This window comes from Dysidea avara, chromosome 4 (genome assembly GCF_963678975.1).
Source record: "Dysidea avara chromosome 4, odDysAvar1.4, whole genome shotgun sequence".
Classification (NCBI taxonomy): Eukaryota; Metazoa; Porifera; class Demospongiae; order Dictyoceratida; family Dysideidae; genus Dysidea; species Dysidea avara.
This window is the reverse complement of record NC_089275.1, coordinates 9,043,434-9,063,559: the sequence shown is the minus strand read 5'-3', so window position 1 is coordinate 9,063,559 and position 20,126 is coordinate 9,043,434. Positions and strand designations below refer to the sequence as shown.

The window sequence follows — 20,126 nt, the reverse complement described above, 5'->3', positions numbered from 1 at the left end:
AAAGCTCTCTGCTAAAAATATTTCCTTAATAATACTTGAACAAGTAACTCATGCCTAACTTTATAAACAAGTAACTAGATTCACGAAAACAGTTCTTCCACACACTAAATTTGGTGATTTCTATATAAAGGAATGGAAATGAATGTTGGTTTGAAATAGGGTTAGGTAATATTATGATAATTATATCGTAGCTACCGCAATTAAGGCATGAGAAGATCACTGTATTTATGCATCATGATATCGACTTTATGGTACATCGTGATAATGCTTGCAAAATAAAATACCTTTAATGTAACTGCCTCACAAACACAGTAAATCACATTTACTATATGATATGAAGCTATTATGCAGTGCTTATAGCTTAGTACTTGTTTATGGGATGGATATAACTATACAAGCCATAGCAAAACTTGTACACATGAGCTTATAATAATTATTGTGAAAATATTGATATCATGATAAATGCTTCCATGATATTATTGTGGTGCACATTTTTCAGTATTGCCCAACCCTATCCTAGTATGAAATGTAATCAGAAGTGAATTATAGCACAGCATGATGGAAGGAGAAACCTATCAAGTTGATAGAATTGGATGCATAAGGAAAATCCATTTTCGTAATCCAATCAATATTATTATGTAATATTCAGGAAACAATAGTCAACAAGTCATCATTAAGATTATCGCGACTTGCTGTCAAAATTCATGTCTGTCCACACGCAAACATGACTGATGGCTCACCTTCAAGGCTGAGTAAGAAATTGGTGTCCCTGTATGCCAAGTCTGGTAGGGCCACTCCCAAGTAGACAAGAAACATTGACCATATTGTGAAGTCCTCTTGTGAGTTCTCTGTAACAATAACAACATGTGATAAGATATGGAAATGTAATGAAAGTAGCTAAATCAACATCAGACACTAATAAAAGTGCACACTCGACTCTATTTTAAGCTGGGTTTTGGATCCAAAGAATAAAAAAGTAGTGAAACAAGAGAGGTTGCCTATACCTGCAGATATACTAGTGGCCATTAAATTCCTATGTAGTTACAGCTCTACTGTTTTACTGTTCCCTTGTTTTGTCTACTTTTTCATCAACTTAAAATTTCTACTTTTTTCCCTGTACATACTTGTTTGTTTACTTTTGATAACATAGTCAAGACTACTGAACTCACGCATACTGCATCAAAAGAAAGAATGACGCCAGGCATGCCATAGAATTAATTTTGCGTCTGAACGCATTCCAATAATCAAGAAAAAGAAAAATAAGAAGAAAAAAAAAACGAAGAAACTGAGCCAATTTTTGAAGTCGCATATCTCAGGAACGCGCTAAGCGATTTCGCTCAAATTTGGAATGTGGAGTGCTGCAGTTGGAGGGCATGTCCATATCAGAAATCGTCTTGTTTCATCTAGGAAGCACAGAGCTACGGAGGTGCGAAAATTGCGTTTTCTTTCTTCCTGTCAATATACTCACGGGTGTTACGCGCCGGCTTCTTGGGCCGCACGACACACTACCGTGTGTCTTGATACATTAGTTTGCCAGTGATAGTTATAAACGGCAAACAGAATGTAATGAATTGCCCACCCACGCACAATTTGCGCCTTCGTTAAAATGGCCTTGCTCAAAGACGATTATATGTCTAGGATGTAGTTTTCTGTATAAATACTTTGGTTTGTTTACCATGCTGTAATATTGTGCTGCTGTGTTATGCTATAATAATATTAATGCTTATATTATTATTTTAATGATGTTTCTATTACTTTAGTGCACGGTGGGAGGTGGAAGCGTCCATGATGACGATTGGGCACTGTGCAAATAAGGTGAGTGTATGCTTTGTACAAAGAAGCCCACGTAGCTGTGCAGGGCTCATCTTCTGTACAGGCTCAGCTTCTGTATAGTCTTTTTGGTTTTTGTTTTTTCGAGGGGTAGCCAACGCCCATGCAAAACACCGACATGGTGTACCAGAGGGGTTGCCAATGCCCACGCAAAGCACCCAAATGGTGTGTACGAGAGTCCCAATCTTTATGTATTTTAAAAGCATTTAGTGAGATTGCTAACTAGTAACCACCTGTACAGTTGTTGATCTACATCTTGTTTTAGCTATTCGTGATCGATCATTGTCTACTTTGTTAAACTCACTTTCTCCATTATTTTTACGTGATTTAGGATTTAGGATTTGGTTTCTAAAATATTTGTGTATTTCTGATTGGATTTCTCACATAGTGTACAAGAGTCCCAAGGCATTGGCTACCCCTCGCTTTTTACCAAAAGTCAGTTCATCTCTAGTTGACAAAAGTAGTCTGACCTTCTAATTATGATATTAGAATCTAAATTAAATTCTTGATCACAGATACACATTTCCCTTGTAGCTATATGTGGTGGACCACAAAATTAACTAATGTAAACACCCTTACCATACCTTGTAGTGTTTTATTTTTATGTGAATATGTAGTGTAGTGTAGTGTAGTGTAGTGTAGTGTGTGGGTGCGTGCGTGCGTGCGTGCGTGCGTGCGTGCGTGCGTGCGTGCGTGCGTGCGTGCGTGCGTGCGTGCGTGCATGAGTGTGTGTGTGTGTGAGTGTGTGTGTGTGTGTGTGTGTGTGTGTGTGTGTGTGTGTGTGTGTGTGTGTGCGTGATAAAGATTTTTTAAATTCACCAATTAAAATGTGACTGTTTTTTCCACAGGTTTACATGCTGGAGATCTGCAAACAGCTAACTTGAAAGTTTTATAATGACCTTTTTTATTTATTTGATTACGTTTACAAAGTTGGATCATGTGATCAAAATAGTTTAACGTGTTATTAGCATGATGTACAAGGGCTATTGACCATTGAAAATTTGATGAATTAAACATTCACGAAAGGAATGCTTCTCCATTGCAACTTACCCATGCAATATAGCGTGCGCGTCACTAATAATCAGTGCTCAGCCGGGGTATGCGACTATTGGATTGAGATGGTGATTTTTATAAAATTATTTGTATCATGATTAAAGTACCTGGTAAAGGCAGAGCCTGTATACCAGAAGGCCTTATAAAGGCCTAAGATGTTTATATTAACTGCACTAAATATGTTTGAAAAGTAGGAGAAAGAAGAAAAAATCCATGACTGGACCTGGGAAGCCTCGAACCTGCAGCCATCCGATTAACGCTCGAACGCTTACAGGAATCTTCCAGGCGGTCAGGATATTTTCTTCTTACTATTTTCATGTATTTGTATCCATGGAACCCTAGAAAGTGACTTATTATCTCTAAGCACCCCAAGTGGAACCAAATGGACATTGTTTTTATGTAAAACGTTCGTCACGAACGGTATAACTAGCTGAAGCATTCAAGCAAGGAGCGATCTAGCCTTGTATCACCGGGATTCGTTAAAAAGTTCGCGCCTGGATTGTTGGGGTGAGCCAATATTTTCATTGCCAATGGTTTTATGTGTAATGTTGAAAGTAGATGTCATGCTGGCCATTCTTGCTAGAACCGGGGAAAGGTTTAAAAGTTATCTGATGCTCCATAACAGAGCCTTGAAAACCTGCTTCCAGTGTAGACGCGTGTATCTTGTAAACGAAAAAAAAATTTTTTAACTCGCTTAATTGTTTGATATGTCAAGTCTGGACTGCATTTGGTCTTGAATGTGTTGTACTGTTTGAGGAGGTTATCACAGTATGATCAGCATTGACCAGTAGTAGTGACAATGTCAGTATGACTAGTTGTGTAATGATGTTCATAACTGTTGTAGGTGATAATGTCTGCTAGATCAGTTAGAGCAGAATGAAGACAGTTACTAGAAGCTTGTTATTGAGCTATAGTCCAATAAGTTCCACTGTACAACTTGTTAGGATCCTGCTCTGTTGTTTGTTTTCCTTCTTATAAAGGTTGATTTCTTGTCTTTCTGCTTCTTATAAAACCAAGTTGTTGCTATTTATAGTAAAATTTGTGTGTACTGTTGTGTAGAGTATCACCAAATTTAGTAAAATGACAAATTTTTGCATTACAAAATTACACTAAACTTACTTGTGTTACAAACTATCACATTATGGTTAAACGTTGAATGGTATTTGGTCATTTTAGATTAGTTGGTCCAATACCATATAAGGGAAATAGCAGCACTACAAAAAATATGTGACTGGATTGCTAAAAATTAGGGTATACCTTTTTCACACAAAATTTGACGACAAAAATTTGTCAACTCAATTCATATAAAATAAATATGTGTCATTTCATGATTCATTTAATTGTGCACAGAAGTGTAGGTTTGGACTTTCATGTTTGAGAAATCAGTGACTAAACTCTTGGTATAATGCAGCATAAAACCTGGAACCTTTTGATTATCAGGTGATACTCTAGCCACTTGGCTAAGCGTGCTGCCTTGTACACAGCAACACACACACACTTGTTGGTTATGTATCCCTTATTAAAAGTGACATAGATGCACAAGATATCCCTTCTTTGTTGTCTGGTAACTTGATAAGTTGCCACTGAATCACCAATGGCTTCATTAACATCATATAATTCCTTATATAGTGATGGTAATACAAACCAGTCGCAAATAAATTACAATGATAGATAGCCTCTCCTGCTGTTAGATCAAATTTCACTATACCCACCCAGATATACATACGTGAGTGCACCCATGCATACACACCAACAAACACACACAACACAACACATGGACATTTTTGTTCTAGATGAGGTCTCAGTTTTTTATTCAGCATCACTAACAATCCTAATATGATGTTACAACCAACACCAACAGAGAGGTATGTACTACATGTCTGTGTGTATGTATGACTAAGCGTTTATGTTTGTTTGGTATTACTAGTAATTATCTTATTGTCCACAACACTTGTATTGTGCTGCTTCACTATTGTGGATAGCAGGCTTGGAGTAAAATACATTGGTACTTGTATTATAGCACCTTTTAGAGTACTTGTACTTATACTTAGCTAAATACCTTTTGCACAGATGTAATGTACAGTACTTACACTGAAGTACTAAGCAATGTACTTAAAGTAAAAGTACTTGAAATACATGAAGCACAATGAAGTACTCTCATATGTGCATAGAGCTGCATATGCATGTGAGATGCAGAAGCTGACATTGGATTAATGGTCAAAGGACTCACCTGAGTCAATCTACTTCTAGATCTGTTGAGATACTACCTAAAGTTTATTTCAGGTTGGTTGACCAAGAAAAGCAAATGTGTAAAAGTATCTCCATACTTGAAAGTATTGTCAGTAGAACAGCTTTCATTGATGTGATGATTTGTGTATTTGGATTCCAACATGAAATTATCACGATTTCATACCACTGCATAGCATGTTAATATAATGGTGGTCACTCTTTGAATACACCATTTATTATACCAGGTTTACACAGTTGATGTTTGTAGAAACTACACATACATGCACAATCATGAGATTTTGAACACGTAAGTGATAAGAGTAGGTTAAGCATAATTTCTCTTTTAAAGTGTACTTGTACTTAAATACTATCAAAAGTACTTGGATTGTATTTAATTATGTATCTAGAAAATCATATGTACTTGTACTTTTGCCCCATGCCTGGTACTGGATAGGCTATTCACGTAAGTAAATGAGGAATAGATTTAGAGTTGGAAATTATTATTTATGCTCTAAGTATAGTTGGCATGGTTTGGTAACTATCCAATACTAGCTGCACACTGAATTATGGTCCCAAAAAGTCTCTTGGTACAGTACAGAAACTGAGTCTGGTAAAGTTAGATAATCTGGCTACTATTGGGTTTTTAGTCAAAAAGGTGTCTGTATTATACAGATTCCAGACAATTTCCAGTGTATTGCTTCTAATGGTGTTTGTATTTTATAAAGAACACATTATGTTGTCTTTGTATACAGCTCCCTTGTGAACTGTTATCACTGTAGAGAATTAAGAGATGGATTTTGTGTAAGCTGAGTTGCACTTTGTGTGTTATTGCTGTGTCCATGTATTGGTGTTATCTTGTTTGTTATTGTTAGTTTGTTTGTGTACATGTTATTCAGCTAGGAAAAAAAATATTACCAAGGCAAAGTCTATTAGGTCAATGTATAACATTGACCTAATTGAAAGGGTCTGATTCAACTGATTCACAAACACTGTCAAATTTGACATTTGCAGGTTGACTGGTTGGATGGAAGAAACTGTTTCAGAAGACTCTGAGCATTTTTCTACATGTCATAGCTAATGCTCCAGCTTAGTTAATGCTACAGTATACCATGCTTCAATTATTAGACTAGTTTAATTTCACTCAGCAGAAAAAGCTGACCTACTCCAGAGATATTTTTAGAGGTCAGGCCATCCATGGACTGCGACGGATGTCAGTCATGCACACTATAATTTTGTTGATCTGATGTGATATTTAAGTTGGAGATTATCTCTTTCATGTGATATTCAGCTACATGTCAAGCTAGGAGTATGAGGGCATGCTCCCTTAAGGAAATTTTTGAAAATATATGCTTTGAAATGGTATGTGGAAGCTATTTTTTGATTGTAACTGCTAATGCATGATGTGATCAATTCAGTAGCTCAATGCAATGCCATGCATTTGACTCATTGGAGTTTTGAAAAGTAATTTAAAAACAACTAACATAATGATTTAGACCAAACAGTGTAATGAAAACAGTGGCTATAATCTGTACTGAATGCTCTATTAGAGTACATTACGATGAGTGCTCTATTAGAGTATCTCGATCTTTTTGATACAAATTCAAGTAGCTGAAAAGTGGTCCAGCCAATGTCAGACTTTGTCACCGTGGGCTCCATCCCTGCTTAGTACTACAGCCATATATATTCTATTATGTGTGGTAAGGTAATGCTGTTTTAGTAGTAGTAGTGGTAGTAGTAAACTGACCTGGAAAATCAGGACATCTTGGTAATCAGGACACTTTTGGTCGGTCCCAAGGTGTCCTTGATATACAGGTTTCACTGTATGTTGTGCTACTCAAGTGGCTTCGTGACAAAAGAATACAGGCAGCTTATTGGTGACTTTTTGGGCCAGTTTTCTGGCCTATGCTAGGGTCCGCAACGTGAAAAATGAAGCTGCAAGAAACAAATCCCCGACTATCGTAGTATGTTACCCTTAGTGCCCCATCACTAATACCACCCTTGGTTTGGAACTGAGTTCCCTTGTTGGAGAGACACGCGGATTTTAATATCTCACGTGATTGATCTTTATTTCGTGCGCTCTAAAAGAAGACGTGCAGAGCTCCCAGATTCTGAGTGTGATATCAAGTGTTGTTGGCCTACCAAACCATGCATAGAAGTGAGTAAAACTTTGCCTGTGTTTTCCACGGAGGCTGGCTTTCTGCGGATGGGTCGAGAAAATTTTTCGTTCGAGGTGTTCTACCAGCCAAGAGAAGGGAAGCCAATCCTATCACATAAGATGGTAATGAAGTTGGATGTATAAGTATTCTACACACCAAGTTTGAAGGAGCTGCGACCTTTGTAACCATCTGGCTGGCAGAGATGAAATTTTCAGTACAATGATCTTCCATGATTTTGGTGGGTTACCTCCTTCCTACTGTTACAAATTGTCTTCCATAGGAGCTTTAAATCAGGGGAAGATCCAGAAGAACATCTGAGGCTTCTAAAAAGTGGTCAAATCCTTGACTTTTAAAGTTAAAAGGTCATTGGAAGTTACTACTCTAATAGAACATTCAGTATTATATTAGAACAACCATGTAGTCACTACATTTACCATCTGCTTTTGGTTGTGTCAATTGAACAGCTGTATAGATTGCTTGGCAAGTGTGCATTTTATGGACATTTAAATCTTGATATTTTAACCTCGTGGTGATGCAAGCAATGCAGTGTTCAGGATGCTGGAGAGTCTAACAGTATTTGAAATCAATTCATTTGTTATGAAGTAATCATTTTGTATCAGCTGGAGCACTTTATTGCAGGACCAGCTCATTAACCTCACATTTTACATACCTGGTTTTCTATACGAAAATTAACAACGATAATAATGAATCTTGTGCAACTGCCTAAACAAATAACCACTCAGTAATGCAGGTACAGCCATAATACCCTAATGCTGCTGTGAATATGGCCTATGAATTTGCAAAATTATTGATTCATGACTAAGATAGAGGTAAATCTTCACAGTTTTATCTGTCAATGTGTTCTATTAGAGTAGTTTATTACTTTATAGGTGTGGTAGACCAATAGATTACACACATTTTTGCAGTGTCCTTTTATCATGTTTTGCACAGGTAGTGAAATAGGGCAGGGAACCACAGGCCATGGTCCCCCAGTTTTGGTGGTCAATTCTTGCTGCAAAAGATCAACGTGCTCTTAATCATTCTAATAGAGCAATCACAAACTGTTAGTAGCTGCTTAATTTTTAAAGTGACACCCAAAGTACTGTCTCAGAGCCCTGGGGCATGCATCCAGATGGAATCTGTGTCTATGGGCTAATTAAAGAACTTTTTACATTCAATTGCAAGTAGGCCTGAGTCAAATATGCTCAAAATTTTGCCCAAAATGCTTTCAGGAATTTCTCTAAAATTTCACCTATTATGCTCATCAGATGTTCCCATTATGCTTGCATTATGCTCTTAGGTTAGCAACAATTCTGACAATTATCTTTGAACATTTTAATCAGTGAATGCTCTATTAGTGTATTTCACTAAAAATGACTGTTCTATTAGAGAGTATCAATCTACAATGCATTTGAGTGCTCAGTTTGCAGCATCCATGCACTGACTGCTCTACTGGAGAGTATCAATCTATTTTCATGGAATTAAGCTCCATAGCTTGACATATCCACCTAATATGCTAGCATTACACGGCATGGCACTCCAGCCTATTATGCTTTTTATTATGCTGGCATATTTGGCACAGGCCTAATTGCAAGTACTTTGTAAAGAGATGTGTGTAGTTGAATAATTCCTTGCACACATTAGTGAATTTTGTTGTCCAAAGAATACATTTATCCTGTTGTATTGATCTCTGTTTGTCCCAAGCCCATATGCATTGGATAGCTTTGTGTAACAACACCCGTTCAAAATAACAAACTTATCTTGAAAATATTCATCAATCTGCAATGTTATCTGTTTTATAAAGCCAAATTTCTGTTCATCTAGATCTATTAATTTTGCATCTCTGCCTATAGCTATGTCATTGTTTCCCTTATCATATCAATGATTGTTTGTTCCATTGATTGTTGTGTGCAGTTGTATGAAGCTGTCATCAAAGTTAATAAATGCATGGCTAGAGCAGACTAAAATGTAGCATTACAAATCATTTGGGGTATCAATTCAGCCAACTAGTTTGTAAAGAAATAATTGGCTATAAGCTTGTGCAATATTTTGAGTATTGATGGATGAGAAGCTGATAATTGAGTTTATGTGACCTAATTTATTTAATCGTATGGTCATGCACATGTATGATTTGGTTACTGTAAACTACATGTGTGTAAAGTAATAAACTAATCACACAATTTGTTCTTGAAGTGACCTATAGAATGTGGGTAGGTTAATGTGCAAGTATATATGGTATGCCTCACTATATAGCTTAATAGGATGTGGGAAATGTATGCAGGAGCTGGAATAAGAAATGAAAGACCTGGCAGTTTGTCTACTTATTGAGCACAATGCAACTAGTGAATATAGATAATTATTATAGAGTTAATTATGAAGGAGTCATTGCAGTGATAAACATGCTTACTTATGCTCGTAATTATAAATTTAGCATGTGCTTATAGTGCTACACTTGAAAGTTGTTAACACAACTTTATGGTAAAAGTCTATTCCTCAGGGGCAGCAGAGAAGGGGGCTGCAACCCCTGTGAAAAAAAATGGGGGGCTTAGCGCTCCTAAAATTATCTGTAGCTGTGATGGAGAGCCTAGCTCAATAGCATCAATAATTTAGATACTATAATAGAGCAGTCAAGATTGAAGTATATACTCTAATAGAGCAGTCAAAGTATTCTTAGAGAAGCAGTGTAGCAAGCTACGTATACGTATGTAGTTATAAATAAGGAGATATAGTTTGGTTGGTGGAGGGCAACTATTGCCAGCAGGTAGTGACCTTTTTTGGTCTTCAACTTACAGCTAGACCATAGCATCATCAATCTAGACCCCAGCCCCCCCTTAAATAATGTCCGCCCTTGCTATTCCTGCATTAAAATCATACTGCCAATCATTCCATGAACTATCATTAGATTGACAGCTATCATGGATAATTCAGCTTTGGTGACTGCTTTCCAAAGTAATGTGAGTGAGATGATGAGTTTGCAACATAGAACACAGGGAAGTGCAACACTTAATGTGCTGGTCCTAGCATGAGATAAACTACATGGCATGGGACTGGGATTCCATCCTAGAACACTTTTTTTTGTGCTTTAACACATTGATTGAGAGCGCTAATGACAAAATGGAAATTGTAATGCTATAAACTAACATTGTGCAACTTTTAAAAGTATATACCACATTGTTTCAAATGAAACTATAGCTAGATGCACTCCTACAATTATAACTAAGTGCGTTTGGATAAAAATGTAACTACACATGTCAACAATAAGTGAAAACTAGCAGCGATTCTATCATCATGTACATTGCAGGATGTCTGGGATGCCATCCCTGGAGGACTACTTTACTTGTACATAAAACACCCAACCACACTGCATGAGGACGTCAAAGTGCACAATATGCACCTCAAACATTGCAAATTATTCATAATTGTGTTCTTCAGTACGATTTAAAGCTATAGCCTTTGCCCTAAACATTGAAGAAGTTGCTAGCTAGCTAGGTTATGCAGGATTATTGACATACATACACAAGGTTTTTGATCTGTATCTATATTTATACAATAATATTATAATGACTGTGCAATTTTATTAACTAAGCAACTTGTCTACAGCTGTTCAATTGACACAACCAATAGTAGATGGCAAATGTAGTGACTACATGGTTGTTCTAATAGAGTGAATGTTCTATTAGAGTAGTAGCTTGCAATGGCCTTTTAACTTTACAAGTCAAGGATTTGACCACTTCTTAGAAGCCTCAGATGTTCTTCTGGATCTTCCCCTGATTTAAAACACCTAGGAAGACAGTTTGTAACAGTAGGAAGGAGGTAACCCACCAAAATCATTAAAGATCATTGCACTGAAAATTTCATCTCTGCCAGCCAGATGGTTGCAAAGGTCGCAGCTCTTTCAAACTTGGTGTGTAGAATACTTATACATCCAACTTCATTACCATCTTATGTGATAGGATAGGCTTCCCTTCTCTTGGCTGGTAGAGCACCTCAAACGAAACTTTTTCTCGACCCATCCGCAGAAAGTCAGCCTCCGTGGAAAACACAGGCAAAGTTTTACTCACTTCTATGCATGGTTTGGTAGGCCAACAACACTTGATATTACACTCAGAATCTGGGAGCTCTGCACGTCTTCTTTGGAGCACACGAAATAAAGATCAATCACGTGAGATATTAAAATCCGCGTGTCTTTCCAACAAGGGAACTCAGTTCCAAACCAAGGGTGGTATTAGTGATGGGGCACTAAGGGTAACATACTACGATAGTCGGGGATTTGTTTCTTGCTACTTCATTTTTCACGTTTCGGACCCTACCTATGCGGGTTTATGTTTGTGGGGCCACCCATGTTGCTTCTATATTCATGTTTGATCGGTATTTCTAGATTGACAAAGCATGTTGCAACTTTTTTCGTACACAATAACCTGTTTAGCTACACTGTTTGCATTGATGGCTTACAAAGTATACAGTCTACTAGCAGGGGCGGATCCAGGGGGGGGGGGGGGGGGGGGGGGGGGCTTTGGGGGCTGAAGCCCCCCCCTTCATATTTAGGCTTTACTTGATCAATATGCTGAGTATTATAATGAAATTTTGTTTTAGCATAATTATATGATCACCAATAATACAAATACTCATAAAACCACCTTATAAACATCTTTTCAAGGTATCATCAGTAGATTTATGCTAAAGTTTATGCATCAAGGACCCGGATCAACATTGGAAGTGTACAAGATCGAGATACTCTAATAGAGCAGTCAGCTAACTATTCTAATAGAACATTCACTGGAAACATGTAGTTGGTTCTGTTATGGAATTTTTCCAAATCTGCCTGCACTTATACATACAATGAAGTGCTTTGGTCTGTTTAAAGGGCTTCATTCATGCATCTACTTGTGTAGTTAATATGTATGGCAATACTTAATTCAGGTACACAATTTCCATTGAAAATGCTCTCAGATTCAATCTTGTATTGTTCAAATTTCAAAATTTTCCACTTTCAACATTCTTATTCTAACATGAACCTATTCAGTGTTTTGCTATTGTGAGAGGGGTGCATCATGTACTTGGTTGTCTGTACCTACCCAAACTTTTCCATTAGCAAAATGCTTCAGAGAGCCATACCTATAATCTAAAGGCAGTATATAAAATATCTACAGGTATGAATTTTATGTGGAAATGTCTCCAAATTGCAGTATTTTAGCATCTATTTTTCAAAATTTTCCTGGGGGCATGCCCCCAGACCCCCCTAGTTCCAGCATGCTTTGCATGCTGGGAAGTGTGCTTCACACACCTCTACCTAAGAGATTAGTACCTTGAGTTAGCCCCCCCCCCCCCCCCCTTTTATAAATCCTAGATCCACCCCTGACTAGTACTATGTGTTCCTTTCATTCTACAGGTACTCAGCTATCGTATCCCTTTCTTGTTAAGTTCCATCACAGACCTCATGTTGTTTCCACCTAAGGACAAGCCAAAAAATAATAATAGCCAATGAGATAGCTTCAGTGGCCGGTATCCACTGTGATATGGACCCAGCTCTATCCTCAGCAATGTCACTTCATTGTGGTATGTGTCTCTAGTATAGTGTGATGTTAGTTACTGTATCCTATTTGTAATGACTACTTCGAGAATATCAGTGTATAGTCATTTGTTATGTGCAGAAGGGCAAACACTGTTAGAAGTAGACTTTTGTTTATGTGTTGGGAGTGGATGTCATCATACAGTTTGTTAGTACTGTATAGTAGGGATCATGTAGTTTTGAGCTTTCTTTCCCTTCAAAATCACAGCTTCAGTTTTCCTTCAAAACAGCTTGGTGGTATTGGCTAAGTATAACCAAGCCCAAAATGCCTTCAGAATGACCCCAAATCTTTCCAACAAGTTTCTATGAAATTTTCTACTTAGTACTGACTGACTAACTAACTAACTAACTGATGCTTCAGCTAAGCATAACTTAAAAGTAATCGAGTGTGCACTTTAGGTATATGTTAAAGCATTGTTGCGAGTTCGCCTCGTGCTTTATTAGCATCTCGGCCGTGCGCCTTGTACTTTATTTTTCATATAGCACAAGCAATGCAATGCTTTAAATGATTTATGGAACTTTCTAGTCGTGTAGCTTCACCATACACTAGGACTCACAATTAACACATGTTGCACAAATTATTAGCCGCCTGAATTCACACAAACTAGTTTAACAAAGCAACTCACGCATAGTTCACCATAGTTTGGCATGGTAGACGTTCATCACGTATTTTGGCAGGTTTTGCTCACATCTCACAGTTGATTTTATTGTGACACATGGTGAAGTATTTCCATGATATCTCCTGGACTTGTCCTTTTACATTAACAAGCATAACAGCAATGTTACCTTCTGCCACCCATCATCGAAGCATTTAGGTTTGTCTATAAAAGCAATCCAGTGGTAGAATTCATATTGGCTGGGGTGATTGACCACTCAGCATGGCTAGGCTATCAGCCTTCACCGGTTTGGGTGGTTAGTTGTACTGACGTGAGCACTGCAGGCTATTAGCCTGCACTTAAGGCACGTGGGAAATTGTGCTATATTGCCCACAAAGAGTGCTTTATCATACAGTACTATAGTAACTGTATAGTAGGGACCACAAAGGAGTAGGCGTGGCCCACGAAATAATATCACCCAAAAACCAGCCTCGATTTTCCCTTACGACGATGAGGCAGTATTGGTGAGGTAAAACTAAGCCCAAAAAAGCTTTCAGATCGACTAGAAACGCTTTCAACAAGTTGCTACGGGATTTAAAAAAAAATTTATTCAACGGAATTTTCTACTGACTGACTGAGTAACTGACTGACTGACTGATGCCTTCAGTGGTAGGCAAGGGCAGTCCATCAAGCCCGGGAAAAAAAATAAAAATATAACTGATGCCTTCAGACAAGCGTAACTCGATAACGGCTAAGGCTACGGGCTTGATTTTTTCACTGTTCGACGTCGCTTCGGCCCGACAGGTGCCTTTTGGCATACCGCAGTACGTGCAATGCATTCTTCATGGACTTACCAGTGTTCTCCTTTGTGTCCCATTCATCTTTGCTGACAGGGAAAGGTGTCGATTTGGCGTGAGCACGTGATGGCTTCCCTTCGAAACGGAAATCGTCCGTATATTTCATCGTGGCTATTTCGATTGCAGAGGTGCTTTGATTTGAAATGCTGTGTAGCGGGTTGAACATAGCTGACAACGAAGCGTAATGGATACTTCACTTTTCAGACGATAATTGATATAGCTGGGGCGCGCGGTGCCTCTTCAGATGCTGTATGCGTGGATTCACCAGCCATAATAAAATTATTTACAAAAAAGTTAACAAACAAGTACACGAAAAAAATTGGAATTTTCAACTAGAGTAGGGATCATAGCACATCGATAAAAAGTACTGAAACAAGTTGGAGTAGTCCATGATATTAAATCACTGTAAAACAATAAGAAGTGTTATATCCCTACTGTGCATTTCCGTTATGGTATCTTGAGCACGGTAGGGATATAACACTTCTTATTGTTTTACAGTGATTTAATATCATGGACTACTCCAACTTGTTTCAGTACTTTTTATCGATGTGCTATGGTCCCTACTCTAGTTGAAAATTCCAAATTTTTTCGTCTACTTGTTGTATGAATAAAGCACTCTTTGCGGTGCAATGAAGCACTCTTTGTGATCAATAAAGCACTGTTTGCCCTAAAGTGTATTTTATGAAATTTAATGTACACTTTTTCCTTTTTATTTCTCCCATGCAAAGTTCTATAATGTCTGATATTGATTTAGCTACTTTCTTCACATTTCCATACCTTATCACACTTATTATGTTGTTATTGTTACAGACAACTCACAAGAGGACTTCACAATATGGTCATTGTTTCTTGTTTACTTGGGAGTGGCCCTACCAGATTTGGCATACAGGGACACCAATTTCCTACCCAGCCTTGAAGGTGAGCCATCAGTCATGTTTGTGTTGTGGACACACATGAATTTTGACAGCAAGTCATGACAATCTTCATCATGACTTGTTGACTATTGTTTCCTGGATATTATTACATAATAATATTGACTGGATTACGAAAATGGGTCTTCCCTATGTGTCCAATTCTATGAACTTGATAGGTTTCTCCTTCCACCATGCTCTGCTATAATTTCACTTCTGATTGAAATTGTGCACCATGATATATCATGGAAGCATTTATCATGATAATCGATATTATTATCATGATATTATATGCTCATATGTACAAGGTTTGCTATGGCTTGTATAGTTATATCCATCCCATAAACAAGTACTAAGCTATAAGCACTGCATATTGCTTCATAGTAAGTGTTATTAAGGAGAGATTTTTAGCAGAGTGCTTTGAGTATTTGAGCTACATATCACATTCGAGTACAGTGTTGTAATAATCTGTATACTGTAGTCAAATGGTATTATATGTGTGTGTATATATTCCTACCACAGGTCATGATAATAATGCTCGCTGCTTAGCCATTGCTGTGAATGCTCTAGCTGGAGCAATGTTTGCTAGTTATGGTGCCTTCAACCAGAAACAACGAATGAAAGAATTTCTTGTGGTAAAGTTTAATGTAGTGTGCAAAAGACACTGGTAGAAGCTTTGAATTAGTAGGACAATGGTGTAGCTACCATTGAGGTATTGGTAGAAAAGAAAGAGACTGACTTTGAATGACAAGAATTTTGTGCTGTATATAAATGATTGAGTTACTCTAATAGAGCAGTCAGGATTTGAGGGGTCACTTACTTGACTAGGGCTCAAATGAATATTCTATTATTCAAATACCTTTTATGGTATTTGAATATTCGTTTCAAAGGAATATATAACATCAGTGTGTAGAATACATGGAAATTCTTGATCCTACGTAAACATATCTATGACATAAGTGATCAAATCATGTTGATTCTGAATTGTATTAAAAGACATCTTGTACATTGTTGATATCTCATCCATACCAATGCTGAAAAAGAATATTCGAATATTTGGTAGTTGTGAATAAAGAATATTCGAATAGTAAAAACCACTTTTCGTTTGAGCCCTAAATTGACTCCAATAGAAGAGTCAATTGTGTGTGTAACTGCCATTCCCTTGTTAATGCTGCTGTGTTTGTTTGTCTTCACTTTATTGTTGCATTCTTTTAGTGTCTTCTTGTGTTCTCTATGTAGTTCACATCTTCTCGTATTATGAAGTTGACTGCTGAACCAGAAAGGGAGAAGGATGCACCAAAGTCACGAAAAGCTGTTTACCTACTGCTAGACCTGGTAATGTGTTTGTTTTGTGTTCTTTATAATAGTTAGATATCAAGAACCAGGGTTCTACGGGATTCAAATAACTTGAAGGCGTGGGCTGTAACGCCTGAGGGTGCTACTGGTTTTCTAAAGCTTATAGAACCCATTGGTTCTTGACATCTAACTTATTTAGGATACAATTCATTATTATACCTTGAGCTGACAGCTGCTTGTAAATGAGAAATGTCTCATAGAAACAAGCCCTCAACACATCCCCTAATTCAACGTGACAGTTGCTATCCATTTAAACACCCATACGTTGCCAATGTTACAGGTGCATAATGTTCAAGACCACCACACCTCCCTCTAATTTAGTATGGCTGTTACTAATCATTTAAACATCCATGTGTTGCCAATGTTACAGTTGCGTAGTTGTGTGTTTTGTATCACCTTAGTGTGTGGTCACATAAGCGTGGCACTACGGGATTTAGAGATTACATTTTCAGCCAATCAAATTTCAGTATCAAACTCTAAATGTAATGAAATACTGATAATTCTTGTCCTAATGGCGCAAAAGAGTCGTTTATGCATGAAAGTACTTGTTATGCTTTGATGTATTTTTAAGTAACCTGTAATAATTTTATTGACATGATATTTATTATTTTACAGATTGTATCAGAATCTCCCTATCTTACCATGGACATGTTGGAGAGGTGTTTCCCCTATGCCTTGTTAAGGGATGCCTACAGCAGTGTATACCGCCATAGTCACATTGTAAGTTGATCAGTGTAGTACAATAACTACATAAATGCTAGGGCTGAAACAATTGTAATTTGTAGTATCAAGTAACCTCTGGTGTTAACAATCAAGTACTCAAAAACTACAGTAGCTACTTGTAACCCTACTTGTGTAACATGTTACATACCAGGATATAACCAGTTTACTACTTTTTAGCAATGATATGCATGCTGTATCAGGGGCGGGTCCAGGAGCTGGCAAGGGGAGGGGCACAAACAGGCTAAGTTGTAAGTGGTTGGGGAGAGCCAGATTCTCTATTTCAGTACTGCATTTTTGAAGCAGCAAATAATCATGTCTTAGTAGTGTCTCACTATTGATTTTAGCTATTTTGTCCTTTTCAGATGGTTGTGAAGTCTTAAAAACTGTTTTAAAAGGCTCTGAATCTCTTAAATAATGGCAACAAGATAATTTTTTAGAGGCGCTTAATATGCATGAAGGCACTGTATAGCCTAAATATTTCAAGGGGAAATTTTTGCTGATTTTGCAGTTTTGGGTGTTATCAGCGAAAATTTTACCCTTGAAATGTTTAGACCTCCATATAGTCTAATACTTTTTTGGAGTGTTTGCAAATCTGCGAAATTTTTATTTTTAGCAACATTGCTCAACTTCGAAAAATTTGCCCCTCGACTAGCTATACGGTACCAGAGGTACTGGGTGACAATTTCACAGCTAGTTTGACTTTGGTGGTTCGCTTTAGTTTGAGGTGAATTTGTAATAAATGGTGCATATTTTCATAAGTTTCTTGGCCTGACATAAACTTAGTAACTATTTTAATCAAGACAGACGTATGGCTGGCTCCACTGTGTGTGTGTGTGTGTGTGTGTGTGTGTTGTGTGTGTGTGTGTGAGTGAGTGTGTGAGGGGGGAGGACATTTGCCCCTAATGCCCCATCCTGGATCCGCCATTGGGTATTGAAGTACCAATCTACGTAAATGTTGCTAACAAGCAAAGTGCATTCAGTTCCACAATTCAAACTTCCCAAACTTTATGTTGGCATAATGTGAGCTGGGTCAAATGATCTTGGTTATTGTATGTGACTGCCCAACTCTGTGACTACATGTTAACACATGTGTATATAGATTGGGAGACGCACAATTTTAAAGATTTCGATTCGGTATGGGCCTAGTGTTAAACTCACTTTAAGTTAGCTGCTGTTATAACAAGGTATTTTGGTCGAGACTACACAAGGAGATGATAATGGGTGGTGGGTGGTTAATTAATATATATTAGTGCTGTACACCTACAAAATTTTTGTTACCAGTTAATTGCCTACCAATAATAATTGGTTGTATGTAGTAAAGTGATATTAGCATACATAATAGGTACTCAACAAGCCTGCTGGAAGGTTTAGGGTGGTACCGGGTAGTTGGAAAAGGTGGATACGATTGGATGCGGACACGGACATTTTCAAAAAACACTTGTACATTTATATAACAGTTATTTTTCATACCTAATGTTGTTTTTACAGCAGCCTTCGCTTCCAGACCCGGGCTTGTCATAGCGATAATTTATTTGTATGTGTACGTGTGAAGGACTAGACCAGCACTCTACAGAATGCCAAAGACCATATAGTGTTGTACACATGCTATGAAGTCTAATACAGAGTTATATAATTATAGAAATTAGCTTGAGGTTATGTTATGCTTTGAGGCTATGTTATGATGTTAACACTTGTCAGCAGGGGTAATTTATGGTTTACCCAGTGGGTGGGTAATTTATTTTTTACCAAGTGGGTGGGCAATAACCAGTTTAATGGTTTCTTAACTGGTGATTGGCTGACCTAGATAACACTGGTTAATAACCGTTTTTTTGCACACTGGTTCACAGCACTAAAGTAGAGGTGCACCAATATGACTTTAAGCTGATATTCCGATAATTGATATATAAATATGTTATCAAGCCCGTAAACAAAGGCGATCCAATATAGCAGCATAGACATTTCTCTAAGAATTTGCACTCTAAATTTAGTTACAGTATTACAGAGGTGAACTGTAATCAACAGCTGATATTACATAAACAGGCATTGCTAGAACATGAGTACCCATTAATAGATGTTTATGTATGTATATCTGTATCTGCTACTTGTTTACACATGTTACTAATTCGATATCAATACACAAAACATGGCTGATATAGTTGATAACCAATAGTCGATCCAATTATTGGTACACCTCTAATTAACAGAAAACAACTGAGTTGGCCTTATGGAGTCCCCCAGTTTCATTTTCCAGTTGGCCAGTAACATTCCAAGGTGACAACTTTCCCAGTGACTGATACATGCCTTTGTAGAAATTAATCTGTAAATGAACTAGTGGCATAGCTGTGGTGCAAATGTATAGTAGTGTATTGTTGTAGCTATCCATGCTTAAAGGTCAACTTCAGTTTTGTGTGTAAAACCATATGTATACGTTGTACATCTATGTATTATTATAATGTTGTATTGTTTCATTTTCTAGCCAAAGGCAAAGAGCAAAATAGCAGAAGACACCACCTACTAGGTGGTGTTAGTAGAGCAGTGTTTATTATTGTAAACTTTTTCTATTTTCAACCAGCACACACACACTATATTACTATAACTGCATGGAGCACAGGAGGAACTGTTTGTGATGTTGTGTCATTTTGACATTATAATAGTCAGTGTAGTGATTGTATGTGACTGTGATGGGTAATAATTGTGAATTGAAAAGTAAATGGAAATTCTTGAAAATGGCTACCTCAAGGTTGGATCTTGAGGTACTTTCAGTTAAATCCTTGTAAAAGAGTTAAGATGTACAACACATAACTAAACATTAGCAATTGTTGTGAGCACCTTGATACTTTGCCCCT

At 37.4% G+C, this 20,126-nt stretch overlaps 1 long non-coding RNA gene and 1 pseudogene across 1 annotated transcript; both read left to right on the top strand.

Moving 5' to 3' along the window:
- The first annotated feature begins 1,283 nt into the window (after positions 1-1,283).
- LOC136252742 (uncharacterized) lies at positions 1,284-2,814 on the top strand. Its single transcript, XR_010699776.1, has 3 exons — positions 1,284-1,426; positions 1,761-1,815; positions 2,679-2,814. It is a non-coding gene; the product is annotated as an uncharacterized lncRNA (long non-coding RNA).
- A 1,905-nt stretch (positions 2,815-4,719) lies between these two features.
- Positions 4,720-20,118, top strand: LOC136253523 (nck-associated protein 1 homolog; annotated as a pseudogene).
- The last annotated feature ends 8 nt before the right edge of the window (positions 20,119-20,126 follow it).